General features: G+C 34.6%; 1 protein-coding gene across 1 annotated transcript in view; it reads right to left on the bottom strand.

Annotated features, from left to right (window-relative positions):
• Positions 1–11,558, bottom strand: part of bmpr1ab (bone morphogenetic protein receptor, type IAb) — a 44,554-nt gene extending 32,996 nt beyond the window's left edge. Inside the window, exon 1 of the mRNA XM_058792963.1 lies at positions 11,169–11,558. The gene's annotated coding sequence lies outside the window, so the exon portion shown is untranslated. The remainder of the gene's footprint in view (positions 1–11,168) is intronic.
• Between the last annotated feature and the right edge of the window lie 1,030 nt (positions 11,559–12,588).

The raw sequence follows: 12,588 nt of genomic DNA, 5'->3' as shown, positions 1-12,588 counted from the left end.
AGTGTGTCACAATTGAACAGCTGCCAATCACAGCTTGGCAAAAGAAAGTTTTTACATCTTCAGAATTATTTGAATATTGAAGTTAAAGTAATGATAAAACTGAAGTAGTGACAGATCTTTTCTTTTGTATTATGAAAAACATCCAAGTGTAATGGATTGTCAAAGAAAAAATGTAGGGCAAGGACTTGTTTCTATGCATCAGTTGTGGATTGGATTGAGATGTGGGTGTTGCAGTCAAAAATAAATGCAAGCTTGCAGGCTTTTGTGGAGTGGCAGGGTTTAAGCAGAGAGATAGATAGTGTGTTAATGATGACAAAGTTTTGAAAGTTACCTTTAAACTTCTAATAAAGTGGAAACTGCCTGGCTGCTCACTAAAAACCACTCATTGCAGCCTAAGATTACTTTCTTGTTTACACTTCCATGTTTAGACTTCTGTTTGAAAGCTGAAAGTACATATTTTCCACCAAGGTTAGATACAGTATCATATGCTATAATATGGGAGCTTCAAACTCAATGACACCAAAAAAACTCAGAAGCTTGAATGGAAATTAGAAACTAATTAAGAGGAGTCAAGAAATTGTTGTCAAGAAAGTTCATGGCAAAACTGACTAATTTGCACACATTCACAAGTAACACTTGAATAGTTTACACAGGAAATCCATAATGCTGTTCTCCTGGTATTAAACTGAACTGAGACTACTTGTGGATTAGAGCCCAATGCAAAGCAGTAACGCTCCTCAGACAGAGTGTCACCAAGCCTGAGACATTTAGATCCACACAGGTGCCAGGAGGAGTTGACCCCGACTGCCCTCGCTGAGAAAGAGGATTACAACTTATTTCCAAAGGAATGTTGACTTCTTCCCAAATCAGTAGATTTAGGGGTGATCTTTTCAATAGCCCTCATCAAAAACGACCATTTAGCTATAGGAAAGAACTTAGCCGTTTTTAATTAAAGCGGCTTTTGCACATCTCCACTTCAAAACTCTTGTCCGGAAGCATGTCCAATGATTTGTGACATTATTTTTTGTGGGAGTGCTGAGAGAGAAACTATGTGCTGAAAGATGTGGGACAGCTGTAGGAAGTGGAAATCAAACATATGAATATGCCATCACTGCTGTTAATTCCAGAGGGTTTAGTAAAACCAACAGGAAAGCATGAGGGTGTATATAAAGCAATTGGGGCTCAAAGGGGAGACTAATGTGATCAAAGCGAACGATCAGCCATAGCTAATTGAAATTAAAGCCCATGAAATGAGAAGGTTAGCGTGGTTCACTGAGGCGCTGAGGATGGGAACACAGATGCCTTGAGGGAGGGCTCGACTGTGCCTGCAAAGAGCTACAAAGCACCCACTCATTCTTTTTACACTGTGGTTATGATATTTCTTAATGTTTGTGATATTTTACAAGCTTGGAGAGAGCATTCAGTCACGAATCAGCTCCGTGGGAAGGCAACAGCTGAATTTTTCTGTCAGGTTTTTTTTGAGATGACAGCAAACTTGTTTACCGTCAAAGCCACAGGCTTCATGCATGATTTAAAACCAACAATCAATGAGAATAAAGCTACAAAATGTTGTTTAAAGTGGTCAGATATTCATACCATATTCAGTTTTTTTTTTCTTTTTAATCGGTCAAAAACAACCAGATGTCTTCTTTTGTGCTGAAACACTAAAGTAAAACAGTTCATTAAGAGGTGTGACTGTCAAAGTATAAGGAGAAAGGCAATAATTAACCCTGGGCTTACAATAGCTGAGTGATGATGACCACCATGTAACACATCTGTTCATATTCACCATTTAGGAACTCTTACTCATTTCCTCTACAAAGCAGAGACCTATTATGGAGGAAGTCATTCAATTACAACCAGCCATTCTCCATTCATTTAGGTTACGGCCCAGAAACAGAAAACACACAATATGGCTATAGCTCATGGTGCTGTATTCGGTGAGCCTTATCTCCTCCAATCTGCTTTTCAAACTTAGTCATATACAAACAACATTGTATAACAAAGAAGCTGAATGAAAAACATAAAAATACGAGTTTTATTTCCAATTTGCAGGTTTAGTTCGGCTATTAGTTTTTCAGCTATTCTCACTTTCTCTATGAATATGATTAATATTTTATTACAATTTTTTTTACTCTACTTTTTTTTGCAACGTGTCAGAAAAACATGTATTATGTATGTGTGTGCGTACATATATATAGTAACATAAACGTAATGTTTAATTTATGTGCATATAAATATATATTATAATTTAGAATGTTTACATAATTAAAAATATAAAAAATAATTATATATATATATATATATATATATATATATATATATGAATGAACAATATTTCATTTTTAAGTTAAAACGGAACAAATTGCTTAATAATTAAAAATATAAAAAATAATTATATATATATATATATATATATATATATATATATATATATATATATATATATATATATATATATATATATATATATGAATGAACAATATTTCATTTTTAAGTTAAAGCGAACAAATTACTTATTTATTTGCGTTGAATGGTACGCCTCGAGAGCAGTCTTTGCTCGGTAGTCGGAACACCTACACACGCACGTTTTAAGGCGGCGCCAGAATCTTGAGCAGCACGAAGATAATATGATGATATCTGCGTTGTAACTGATGCTTGTCTGGCAAGTTACGTGTGATTTTAAACTACATAAAACTGGCCTTAAATGAAAACATTAACTGTAACCATGTGAAATTAAAGACAACAACTGCATAGTTCTACAATCCAAACAACACAATCAACACATATTCAACAGTCCAAACTAAGATGTTACTTAATCAGCATTCAGCATTTGTTTTCGTTTTTAAACTTGGTGTAAAGAAAAAAGGTCTTTAACAGTGACACTAAATAAAACCAAAGTAGGCTATATAAATAAATTATTCCAAAACATTAATTCAAATAATGTTTAGTGCAACGAGTAATCACATGCACAATGTTTAGTGCAACGAGATGCTACAGCAGGTGCTTTTTAAATCAAATTAGGTCAATGTAATTTTAAGGTAAAATAAAAATAATCATCCTGTACAGAACTGACGTTTACTTCTGGCTTTTCAAAAGTGCATGCAAGTTCTTCTTTGCAAAAAGAAGCATTTCAGCTTTGTCACAAGTTAGTCTGTTTCGGTTCTTATCCAACACGTGAGAAGCTGAGCTGAGCTACCGTTCACTGTCTATGCTTGTACAGAGAAAAATTGGCTGAAAAAAAGACAAAACACCAGTTGCCGATCACGCATTATAAGCAAAAACCGGCAGGTTCTGATTCATGGCCGGTCAACCAGTGCATCCCTAAACGTTAGGCCTATGTTTAATCACAACCCTTTGCTGCGGTAAAAGTGTGCAATATTAAACGACACTGCGGTGCACGGGACAGCTTAGCATGGAAAAAGTAAATGAGCTAGGGCTGTGCGATATTTATCGTGTACTAATGCTGAACTATTGTTTTAATGGTGTGCGAGCTGACATTTTGTAACTTTGCAAGTGCACTGGACTTCTGCAAGTTTTTCAGTGCAATCAGGCAATTAGAATACAGTTATAATATAATTCAAGATATGGAGGCAAAAATGCCCTGTAAGAGTTTTTATTTTTAATATTTATGTCATGATGGTTAAGTAACATTAACTATAACAAGAGTGTTGCTTTCCCGAATGCCAGCACGATTGCAAATGAACTGATTTTATACAACAGCTCAACAAACAAGATGCTAGTATTAAGCGTGTTACATTTGAGTCACAATGCTGTCTGTTTAACTCTGTCTCGGCAATGAAAAGTTTTTAAAGTGCCTCTATATTATGGGTTATGAAAGGTTCATATTTTGGTTTTGGGAGTCCCCAGCAACAGGTTGACATGCACACAAGGTCAAAAAACACTTTCATTTTCTTATGATATGCATTTATTTTTATCTTATTTGCTCAATGATTTATTTTTCCTTTGCGTGACACTAATCTGTGGCGATTGGTCCGATTGGAAACGGCAAACCTAGTGGCAAAGAATGAATTTACATTTTCATTCAGACCAACACGTTTCGGTACTTTAAAGTTTCATGGTTCAAGGTACTTTGATACAAGGTACTCACATACACACTGTGTATGCTTCTGAAATAAAAGTTTAGAAAGATGTGATGCATTGTTTTTGTTAATATGACTCATATACTCTTTTAAGGGTATAATCAACTATTTTCCATTGTCTAGTCTTTAATAAGCAAACAAAAATCACAATAAATTGTAATATCGAATCGCAATAGTGACTGCTAAGATGTGTGTTTTTTTTTTATTGTGACAGTCTGTATATTAAATGTATCATTCAACTTTTTCCCATGGTCTATGGTTAAAAAACAAAAATCGCAACACATAATATCGAATCACAATACTTGTAGAATCGAAATTCTTAAATAAAATCGCAATACATATCGTATTGGCACCCAAGTATGGTGATAGTATCGAATCGGGAGGTAGATGTATTGCCCCATCCCATCTCAACATGAAACTGCTTGGGATTCGTTTTAAAAAAGACAATAACTTTATACACGGTGCACTTTCAGATTTAAAACTTTGCAGGATGTTTTCATTCACTTAGAGCGCTGTTACACACTGCATGAAAGGTAATTTTCAAAAATCCATAATAGGTGCACTTTAAACCAACCATCTCAAAAACACACTCAGCAAAATATGGTAATTATTAATATAAAAAAAAATTACATTTTGTCAATATTGCACACCCCTAAAATAACATAGCATCATCTTTGAAAAAAGCTTTCCTAGATTTTTTGTAAATTATATTGTATGTAGGGTACCTATTAAGCTCACGTATCCATTAAGCACACTTCCATTTTTGAGATCAAATTATAAAAAGAAAAAAATTATTTATTATCCTACTTGATGTCTTAAATTGATATGTTTGTTACTATATACCTCCTATAATCAGATCATTGCACTCTGAGATATGAGTCTCCATATGTTCACACTGTCTGGCGGCCATTTTGAAAGCTGTTTAAAAACTTTCACCAAAAGAGGAGCCCCTTAAATGTGCGTTTTTTTATATGTTTGAGCCTTTATTTTGGGTAAGTTTCACTACTTATTGTAAAATTAAAAGATTAATGTTCAGACTTTTGCATTTTATAACCTGGAACTTGGATGTGGGAAATAATTACATTAGATCCAAAAGATAGTTTTAGCAACATAGACTAGCTGTATAAGATTGTGTGCTACGTTAACATATTACTTCACAGGCATTACTGGCTTGTACTTTTACATCCATAATTTTATAAATTGACAGTTTATTGCTGGTCTGTCGTTTTCAGTGCTGTAAAGATTTCATATTATTTTAAGGTGAACCAAAAGAGTGCACTACTATGAAAATCACAGCTTCAGTGTGACATCAATAAGAAAAAGAATAATTTCATAGATATTGTTAATAATAGTTGTTCATATTAAAATATTTATGAACTTAATACATGACCTAGACTATTTATTTAGCAAAAATCCTGTCATTTTAATAAATATTACATGAAATTTATTAAACATTGTTGCTGCTCCAATTAAGCTCAGTGTGCTCTCTTTAAGCTCTTTCACATTGAACGTCTATGTAAATACTTCATAAACAGACTTTAAATATTAACTGATGGTTGTCACTTTAAGTTAAGTTAATCGATTTTCTATGGATTCTGTCGACTCAAATCTGCAGACTGGCTCTGATCTTTGGCAACTAGCATCAACTTCTCCAGACTGTAAATCTGTGGAAAATCAGGGCAAAAATCGTGTAGTGTATTCCAGCCTTAAGAGACTATAGATAAGTTGACATCCATTTAAAAAGAGGTTTCATAATGAGGCTAGTTTCTGTGTTCATCCCCATGAATTAAATGTTTAATTAAAAGCCTAGATGTTGCAATGTGCTTAGATGACACTTCATTATGAATATATAACTGATCAAATTGAATGCCTTGTTGCTTGATTTTAGTGTTCTGTTTTTTTTTTTTTTTTTGTGATTGACTTTGTACCTTCAAAAATATATATTTTTACTGTTATTCTTTACAACTTTTACAAAATTTTCCTTACAATAAACAAGAATTTTTAATAAAACATGATGTGAGCTTAATGGGAACAGGGAGGTGCAAAAATGTACCGATTAAGCACAGCCAGACTTTTTGAATTTAATGATGTATATCTTAATTGAAATGCTTTTGTCATTTAAAATAAAATTAAATATTTTTGTGTGAGAGATTAATATTTTATTTTAACATAACTTTTTGTACTGAAACCAATATCTTGTGCACTAAAAATGTCTCAATGTAGATTTTGGTGAGCTAAATAGGTACGTTTACCCTATGGTTAATATTATTTGTAATTGTGAGCAAACTAGGGTTTAACAAAAGGTAATTCGGCCCGCACAAGGGGACATTTTCTTCGATCTGGCCCTCAACCTAAAATGAGTTTGACACCCCTGTATTACAGCATAGCATATGGTTCCTCAGCTATTCCAAAACACTCACCCCCTGACCCTTACCCACAGGGGCATCCTCATTTTCAAGCCCCGAGGTTCTATATGCATTTCACCTTTATACATGTAGAAATGAAACCTGTTTTCTTTGACTGTGTTGGCTGGACTTGCTAGAGGGCTCAGTACTAATGAATGCTTTTTATTAAGGGTTTTGTTCAGGTTCAGCAGTACTATGAGCACAAGCAAAGTTCAGACAGAGAGAGTCAGACTCTGGAAATGCCCCTCTTTATAGTCGTGTGGTTCTGTGCAGATGCCAAACACATCTCAGACCTGACATAATACGCTGCAAAAATGCAGACGGCATGGTTTGGAAAGATATTTCCATAATAAAATGTCAAATATAACTACCCATGCAAAGCAGAGGGAAAATATCCAATACTTAATCAAAACACTACGTGAAGAAGAGCATGTAATGCTTTTTAAATAAACCTTACAATTATGGGAAGATCTATAAAAGCACCAACATGGGGTCATAGTGGTAGGCACTAGCAAAAAGTCACAACCTGACTGGTATAAACAGTGTATAGTGGAGCTAAAGATTGGGAGGTCTCGGCACAGCAAATAATGGACGCGTGTATACTTTGCACGCTCAGCTAACCACAACCAACTCTGCTCTATTGTCCTGTGTGGTCACAACTGCACCCTTCAACAAAACGCTCCTGAAAGACATGGCATTTCCTATACAGAGACAGATAAAGGGAGTCACATGCAAAAAGGTATTACATAAAGCTCTACATCGACATGAGGGTGTAAGGGCTTAACAAGGGCCAATTTAGTTGCGGTTTCCAAATACAACAAGTGTTTTCAGTGCATTATTCTCTAAAAGGCATACGCCAAATTATGACAAGCTCAACCTGCATGCATAAAGATGTGCTTCACTTCTCAGTAGTAAACAAGATTTTTTTGGTTATTTCAACCTGAAGCAACTTTTGTCCTATTTCTAAGCTTCTCAAAAGAATCATTCTTCACTTGCCAACAGCATACAGGCCATTTACAGGCTTGGCATTCATTAAGGTTTGAAGATAACATTTAGTGAGAAAAGATTCACCAAGCGGTGCGCTCCACCTTTCCATGCAAAAAAGGGAAATAAACAGGCTGACTGTTACTGCAGAAAACGATAAAATCTCCCAAGACTCAATTTCAGCTGCCATTCAAGACCATGAAACTAGCCTTTCTCTGTTTTTTTTTTACTACTACGTCTTATTACAGCCAAGGTGAATTACACAACTGAACAGACCACTATGAAGCATGAAACTCTTAAAGGGTTAGTTCAGGGTTAGTTTCAAAAATGAAAATTCTGTCATTAATTACTCGCCCTCATGATGAGTTTCAAAACCTTTATTAATTCCTTTTCTTCTATATATCATCATTATTTTTTCACTGAAGGAGTCATAAACGTTTGGAATGACATGAGGATGAGTAAATGATGACAAAATTTTATTTTATTTCTGGGGTGTGAACGATTCCTTTAAGCAAATGAGAGCATGTAAAACTAAAAGTGGCTTTGCTTAAAAGTCTAAGTGATATTGCTTTCTTGTCTGATTCTGCTTAGAGTGCACAGGGACCGAAACCTGACTCTTTTTCTCTCTCTCTCTCTCCCGCTTTTAATTCTCCCTCCCTTTCATTCTCTTTTTCTCTCCTCCCCCCTTCCAAGGAGAGGCTCTTCTAGGGCCAGACGAAGGCCCACAGGCTGAAAAATAAAGAACGAGTCATGCATGGAGGAAGCGGGCCACCATTTCTCCTTAAATACAGCCATAATGATATATAAATAAAGAAAGCCTGGCTCTTAGGGAGAAAATTAGATTTGGTTCTCTCTTCCCCTCCCACTCCTGGCCTTCTATTTTAGTTGCAAGCAGAGCACAGACCTTTTTCTGGCCCGTGGCTGCAGGAGCAATTCAGATTGCTGAAGGTTTCATGAGCTGTGTGAGGTGGGAGGGGTGCTGCTGGGGTCATCAGTGTTGTTGAGCCCACATCTTGCACTAACAAAAATGGCAGCAGACTACAAAACATGATGCAAATGACAACAAACTGGTGCCAACGATTCATGAGAAAGAACGGGCACAGGACAAATCTATCTGACACAGACTGTGAATGTGAATTCCTGTGTCAAGAGCAGGGCTGACCTTATAAACATGCTTCAGGGCAAGTCCTGATTATACATCTGTATTTAAACAAACAATCTATGCATGGAATAATCACATGCACAATGTATGCAATTACACAGGTAAAAAAAAAGTTATCTTACTAACACACTGGAGAAGAAAAAAATATTTACTAATATATATATATATATATTAGTAAATATTTTTTTTCTTCTCCAGTTTTATTTTATTTTTGCTCATTATATATATATATATATATATATATATATATATATATATATATATATATATATATATATATATATATATATATATATATATATATATATATATATATATGAGCAAAATCCAAAAAAATACATTATGTTTTTGTTTGAATCCAGAACAATGGGATATGAAAAACAATTTTCAAGATATTCAAAAATGTACAAAAAAGATAGGCTATATATTAAAATAAATATATACATTTCTGAAAAGTAAAATTTTCTTGTAAAAAAAAAACACATTTTGCATGATTTTTTCTTTTGCAGTGCACTGTTTTCACAAAACGTAAAATAAAGGTAAAAACAAGAGTCAACCTATAAACTGAACTCTTTCTATAAATTAAATTGATAAATTCTAATAAACATATCTTTATCCAGACAACGCTGAGTTGAAATTGCTATTGTTTCAAAGGTGTCACGCAATGGTTTTCACGCAATGTTACATGAGACTACATGTGGTTGTTAGAGCAATGCGTGCAACAAGAATCTCCACAGCCCATTGCAGGCATGCATAAAAAGACCCCATTTAGAAAATGGTCTGCCTTCAATTAACATTATTCACACTTGCCAACATGCTATCTCAAATCTGTTCACAAGGCTATCTCCACAATCAAGGAGTTTCAGGATATTAAGTAGCTGGAAGTACCCTGTGTTTACTTGAACAACTATTCGTATTCACGACGACATTGAGAGAGGGAAAATAAACTGTAGGCATTAGGTCTATTTGTGTTTCCGAACACTGCCACTAAAAAAAGAGAGGGCTTCTCATAAGAGCCAAGAACAAGTACAGGCCTCTCTAAGGTTCCCTGTTTTTCATTTGGAGCTTTCTGCTCTTTTTCTCCCTCCACAAATCTGAAAGACCAATACCACAGTAAATTAAGATAAATGGATAGAACTGCCTCGCTCCTCGTAGGAGATTTATCTCTGTCTCAGTGTTTAATTGCCCCTGGGACTAATCATGGGGCTGTTCATTCTCTGGGTGTTGTGGAGGGTCAGGACCAAAAAAAGATATATACTTTATTCTAAATGTCCCCTCTAAACAACTCAGAAGAACCTGTAAGAGTTTGCAAAAAAACAAAAAAAAAAAAAACAGACATAGGCTAAATGTCATAGATCAATTTACTGAACTGTGGTAACAATCCAAGCAGACTTACAAAATGGTTTATTTAAAAATACTCAACAAGTAAGGCAAATATGTAACAAATAAGTCATCCTGATCAGTTATCAGCTTTGAATACCAATATTCAAAGTTTTCAGTTCAGTCAGTTATATATATATATATATTTTTTTAAATAAATGGTCTATTGATAAATGGCATAATTACAACAGCATTCAAAGGTAAAGTAACTGATTAAAAGTAGAGCCCCAAACATAGATCAAAATTATTAAATGTTTGCAGAAATAAATAGCATAAATGGCACTAGTAATATTATTTCCTGGCATTGTCAATAGAACAATTATAATGAATATCTTTTTATAAATTGTAAAAATATATATTTTTTTTTATTATTGCTGTGATCATTTAGTTATGATTGTGTCAACAAGCAGAATTAAACCCATAGTACTGGAGGGGGGAAAATGGGTTATTGGACACTTTAACATAAAAAATCTTTATGTATCTGTCAGTCTCTAATGTAAAATATCGCATAAATGTATTTATTTATTTTTAAGTTTGTAGTAGTATTACATGCAAAAGAGATCATACAAAAACTCAATCTGAATGTGAACAACTCAACTGTCAGTCAAAGAAAACAGTGAGTAATCTGCAAATTACAATACATATGTAGCAAAATTAATGCAAAGACAACATCTCTATAATCAAGGACAAACTGTTTTAATTCAACTACTGACAAATTAAGGCCAATCAAAGCTATACAACACAAGCAGGTAGTCAACGTGATTTTTCACGATGCATGTTGGGACTTGACAACAAAACCCAAACACAGATGTTATCAAAGCGACCCCACACAAAAATATAATAAACAATATTGGGTATCGTAGACAAAATGGAGTAATTTACTTCAATGAGAACACGTCTGTTGTATAAAAAGATAATATAATGTGGAAAAGGGGCTGAAATAAGAAAATAGCAGACAAGCATGAAGAGAAGCATGTACAAACACTGTAGATAAGAAATACCTTTGTTAGCTATTGCATTAATTGTACTAAAGCGTAAATTTTTGCAAAACGAAACCATGACAAGAGAAACAAACTTTCCCCCTCCACTACCGGAAAGAAAATCATCACGCAAATATCCGGAATTCCCACTTACCTATTTGATGAAGCCGCTCAAACAACTCAAAATCCTTCCAAATTAGGATTTATGACTCGTGACGAAGGTCTACTTCAAAGCGTGAATTATAGAGACTTTCCGTCGTGAGGTTTTAGGTGATTTTCTCCTGCTTTCGAGGACGTTTTTCTCCGGTTTCTCTCGTTCTTTTCTTTCTAGTTGTGCCTCTGTGTGAGGGAACATTCCTCTCGTGAGCGTAACGCGATGAGCCCTGATTCAGTCCTCCAATCACAGTCGGGCGCTGCTGCTGTCCTCCAATCACAGCAGCGCGGCCGAGCGCGAGCGTTCTACTCGCAGACCCGCGCGGTGAAAAACAAGCAGGAGAGACGCGCTCTAGAGAGGGAGAGGATGGATGAATGGAAGGGTGTCGTCCAAAACTCAGAGCCACGGGTGCCATCTGCTGTCAATATGAGGAAGAATATAGTAGTAGTTTGACTTTTACATTAATAATGAAGACTGCCCTACAAGCGATTAATAAATATATAAATACACATAAAATAGGTGTCCGTTTTTATATAGGCTATTATTAAACGTACACATAAATAGATGAGCGACATAAAAAGTGAAAGACTTATCACTGTGAATTTTAATACCATCTACAGGTTAGTGTTGGTTTTGCAGAAACTGGCTGGGTGAATAGAATAGGAATATTGCCAGAATCTACATGTGGTATGAATTTATAGAAACTATGACATTTTAAACAATACACTTTCGTACTCAATAGTTTGGGGTCGGTAAAGTTTTTAAATCTTTTTTACGGTTTTAAAAAACACTGAAAAATGATACTAATTTTAAGGTAAGTGGTTGCAAACAATTTATTTTAGCTACATAAAAATAAAAATGTTGAACGTTAGTCAACTAAATAAGTTTATTTAAATGTAGCTAAAATAAATTGATTGCAGCCACTTACCTTAAAAATTTAGAAATTCAATTCAATTTTAATATACTTTAAAATGAAATTTATTTTTGTGACAATAACCCGACTTTTCAGCAGCAATTACTCCAGTCTTCAGTGTCACGTGGTCCTCTGGAAATCTGTCTATTATGCTAATTTGGTGCTTGGTTATTTATCATCAAAGCTGAAATTTTAAAAGCCTCTATTTGATATTAAAGAACTCTAATATATAACACTCAAAATAGTTGATCCAACAGAGAAATTAAGAAATGAAATGCAGTAATATCAGAGGTCTTTGTTTCTTGTGTGACTGATCACTGGTGAGCTGAAATAGGCCTAATGACCTTAATGGCGCTTTTTGTATTTCTTGGAGCTCAACAGCCACTGTCCCCATTCACTTTTATTGTATGGAAAACAGCAGCCAGAACATTCTATTAAACATCTTTTTTCCTGTTCAATAGAAGAAAGTAAGTCATAGTGGTTTGGAACAAAAGAGGAAATAACAAG

Source organism: Onychostoma macrolepis, chromosome 12 (assembly GCF_012432095.1).
Source record: "Onychostoma macrolepis isolate SWU-2019 chromosome 12, ASM1243209v1, whole genome shotgun sequence".
Classification (NCBI taxonomy): domain Eukaryota; kingdom Metazoa; phylum Chordata; class Actinopteri; order Cypriniformes; family Cyprinidae; genus Onychostoma; species Onychostoma macrolepis.
This window is presented reverse-complemented; position numbering and strand designations above follow the sequence as displayed.